Here is a 5,000-nt window from a genome sequence, read left to right as displayed (position 1 = left end):
TATATTTATATCTATCTATCTATCTATATATATATATATATATATATATATATATATATATATATATATATATAAATATATATATATATATATATATATATATATATATATATATATATAACATAAATAATATATAATTATATGCATATATCTATACATATATGTACATACCGACATCTATATGTATATATACAAGTATATATGGGTACAGGACATCACAAAAAACGTTGAACACAATGAGAAACGAAAACATAAAGACGAAGACAGAAAACGTACTTTTTTTTCGAACAACGAAAAAAACAAACAGAGAAACGAGACATGCAACATAAAGAATATTACCCTTCTTCAGTTGTCCCTGCTCCACGTTTCGAAGGCAAGATAGACAGTATCACTTCCTGATAATCTGCATATCTTACATAACGTGGAGGTACTGTAAGAACGCCACAATACTGCGGTATTTTCTTGAGAATGCTACGGCATCAGTAATTTCAAGTTACAATTATCTTTCTCCTCCAAATAATTTTTATTTCATATTCGTTTAGAAAATAATTCAAAAACGTCAGTTTTTATAATTTCTTCATCAATATGAAAATCTATAATTTTTTTTTTCATTTAGTCGTGCTAGCTATCTGCTGTACTTATCACCAACACTTATCTTATTACTTAATAACCATAGCGTCACAGATTCCTGATAATTTTTTGAGCCACTCGAATTATCTACGAAGAATTCTGTTAGATAATTTTTTCGTTTTTTTTTTCTCTCTTTGGACTATTATAAACAAGTATATGTTCCATAAAACGAAGCCAATTATATTCTTATACACAGTATTCGAACATACAATGTTGAATTTCTTCGTCTAGGGCAGTGGTTCCCAACCTGGGGTCCACAGACTGCTGGTGGTCCGCAAAGGTAGTACTGGGAGTCCTTAAACAAAATTGAAAATATTATATACACGGTTTCCACAAAGTCTGGGTACATGGGGATTAAAACATACTTTAAGAGATTATTATTTCTTATATTTAATTGTTTATGTTATGATTTTATTTACTCCATGTACCTCCATGGGGATTAACACATACTTTCAGAAATTATTATTTCTTATATTTAATTGTTTATGTTATGATTTTATTTATTCCATGTACGCAGACCTTGTGGACACCCTGTATATATATATATATTTAAAATTATAATTTAGGGTATCTAAGAGACACCGCCACGCTGAAAAGCATGTTGGTGTCTCTTAGATACCCTAAATTATAATTTTAAATAATTATTACCTTTGATGGTTTTTATTTCCATGCTGGCCACTTGATAAAATCGATATTTAAATATCGATATATATATATATATATATATATATATATATATATATATATATATATATATATATATATATATATATATATATATATATATATATATATATATATATATATATATATATATATATATATATATATATATATATATATATATGTATGTATGTATGTATGTATGTATGTATGTATGTATGTATGTATGTATACAAGGTGTTCAAAATATCTCTCTGCAATAAGTATTTTATTGCAAAATAAATATTTATAAGACGGTGTAAGACTACATTTGGATGTGCATGCGCTGAGAGAAAGCCGAGACAAATACAGCATAACTCCAGGTTCCTGTCCCTTGCAATATTTTTAAATATCATGATATTGTAGAGGCTGTAAGTAAATGTAAACAAATCTATTTAATGACTTAAAGTCTCCAAGTGCATTTTTTTAAAATCTGGTTTCTATATACTTCGCCTCGTATGTAAAACAATCTTTTGTAAGCATAAACATGTGTATATGAATACATATGTATTTATAAATATTTGTATACACACACACATATATATATATATATATATATATATATATATATATATATATATACATACATGTTTATACATAAATATATATGTATGCATATGTCTATGCGTATATATGTGTGAATGGATATGTTTATATATATATATGTGTGTGTATGAATTTGTATGTATGTATGTGTATATATATATATATATATATATATATATATATATATATATATATATATATATATATATATAAATGTATATGTGTATATATACACGTTTATACATATATATATATATATATAAGTATGCATATGTGTATGTTTTTATATGTGTCAATTTGTATGTATGTATGTGTACATATATATATATATATAATATATATATATATATATATATATATATATATATATATATATATATATATATACATACATACATACATACATACATACATACATATATACGCACACAAGAAAATTACATATGAATGCATGCATGCACACAGGCACACACACACGCATATATATATATATATATATATATATATATATATATACATACATACATATTGCAATTATTGTCAATTTATTACGAATTTACATTGTCGTGAAATAGCAATCATTTTGAATTCAAACAGCCAAGCACATTTACTCAGCTTATGTTTTTTGATGTGGCGAATCAAAAAAGACAGCATAATGGAATTCGTCCTTCCTATCGAAGAAACATTTGGCTACTATTTCTAGCAGATCAAATGGAAATGTCGTGTAACATAGTGCTGTTATTTGTGGTGTTGTTTGTTTTTTTATTGATGTCATTTAATGCCAACTGAATACGTATCGGACTGGCAACTGGCATATTATCAAAGGTAGTCCAGCTGTGACTATGAAATACCTCTGCTTCATTTTTTTCTTCCCAATTTCACTGATGATTTATGTGTTTAAGCTTTGCCAAACTGCAGCCAAAATATTGCAAAGTTATTTCGAGATAAAAGGAAATTATTTTCAACATTTGATTTCAATACAAAGCATTGATGCTTTTAGTTTATAAAAAAAAAAAACCAAAAAAAAATGGCTGTATTTATATTAAAGATTTCTTGTGATCTGGAGTTTGGTAGTTGTTATCGTAAATAACACGAAGTATATACATACACACACACGCACTCACACACACACATACACACACACACACACAAGCATACATACATATTTACGTACAAACATCCATCCATCCATCCGTCCATCCATCTATCCATCCATCCGTACATACATAAATACATACATATATACATGTATACATACATATGTGTGTGTACGTGTGCATATAATATATGTATATATGTATGCATTTATGTATGTATGTAGAGTACAGACACATATTCAATAATATTTACACACACACACACACACATAAATTCCATATACCTATATACATATATATATATATACACATATGCGGTTATTTATACACGTTCTTATATAGATTGTAATAAGCATGTATGTATGAATATATGCTTATTCGTGTGTGTGTGTGTGTGTGTGTGTGTGTATGTGTGTGTGTGTGTGTGTATTTTGTGTATGTGTACTTGTGTACGTTTGTGTCGTTTATCTCTGTTTCCCTCGGTGTACTTTTCTTTTTTTCTTTTTACTAAATAACTCTCCTCTGTAATGTGTATGTATTATATGTTATGTATGCATGCATGTATACATGTATGCATGCATATATGTATGTATTTATGTATATATTTAAGTATTTCAAGCATACAGGATCTTGCTTCTTTAAAGCCGCGATCAGTTGAGCAAGTTATTTTCATTTACGGATGGTATTTGAGAAATATTACGCATGTCTAACGGAGGACAAGTTTTAAGATCTGATCAGATACAAACGGGTTGTAAATCGTTTGATGGAACACCCTACAAAACTCACAAAAGATTCACAAGGGAGATAAACACAATGCGAGTCGACTAACTATTAAGCAAACAAGCCTCACCTGTATGGCAAAGCAGTTATTATTCTTCATCAGCAGACAGTCCCACAAAGCAAGTTCTAGAAATTATTCACGAGCAATGATATAAATGTCAAGTATTCAACAACCCTATATATACTGAGTTACGTATCAAATCTTCCAGCAATATCCTGATTCAAATAAATAAATCAAAGAGACTACGCTAACTGACGAAAGCCATGCTCTTAAACACGCACAGCATGAGCGACGGTATTGCGTACTAAGCTATTCGGGCCAAAAATTACTGCTGAGTCATTTTCCAACGCTCTTCTGGTATCACATGGTGCGTTTTGAACAGAGACTTTTGGACACTTTCGCCGCCTTTCCTTAACTGCTAAATACCATTTACGCCCTCAATAAATAATCTGTCAGAACACAGAACAGATCACTACTTGGAGATACAGACTCAAATGTTTCATGTGCTTTTTATAACAGAGAAAAAAGCCGTTGACATTATATATCATGATACACACAGCCATTTATATATAATATTATATATATATATGTGCTCAGTGAATTCGGGTGAGGGGTTAAGCCGATTACATCGACCCCAGTGTGTAACTGGTACTTATTTAATTGACCCCGAAATGATGAAAGGCAAACTCAACCTCGGCGGGATTTGAACTCAGAACGTAAAGACGGGAGAACTGTCGCTAAGTGTTTTGCGCGGTATGCTAACGATTCTGCTAGCTCGCCGCCTTAAACCATTACCACTATTAAGAATCGTGAAATCTCAACAAAACTAGAACTTTTCTGTTCCGGCACAAAATGTATTCTGACACAATAACCCGACTACAAACTGAAAAATCGATATTGAGCCAATGTCTGCTGAAGCCGAACGTTCAATCAACTCAAATGGATAGCTGTACCTAACAACTCTACGAGAATCCCATCACTATTACCAGCATGCCACTAGATTCCTTACCTATCGCCCAGACAACCCACTCGATCCACTCCACTCACTTCCATCGATCACAAACTTGACCTCAAATTTGCTGATCTTAAAATCTCTATTTTCAACGTCCAGTAATGATAAATCTATAAATCTCTTAACCATTCTCAATCTTACATTAAGAAAAAAGGCGGCGAGCTGGCAGGAAAGTTGCAACACCAGGCAAATGCTCGGCAGCATTTCATCCATTTTTACGTTCTGAGTTTAA

General features: G+C 30.3%; 1 protein-coding gene across 3 annotated transcripts in view; it reads left to right on the top strand.

The window, feature by feature from the left end:
- LOC106883908 (cyclic nucleotide-gated channel alpha-3) overlaps positions 1-5,000 on the top strand; it is a 292,815-nt gene that overhangs the window by 266,913 nt on the left and 20,902 nt on the right. The gene's annotated exons all lie outside the window — the stretch shown is intronic.

Source organism: Octopus bimaculoides, chromosome 24, assembly GCF_046866305.1.
Source record: "Octopus bimaculoides isolate indiv1 chromosome 24, ASM4686630v1, whole genome shotgun sequence".
Classification (NCBI taxonomy): domain Eukaryota; kingdom Metazoa; phylum Mollusca; class Cephalopoda; order Octopoda; family Octopodidae; genus Octopus; species Octopus bimaculoides.
This window is presented reverse-complemented; position numbering and strand designations above follow the sequence as displayed.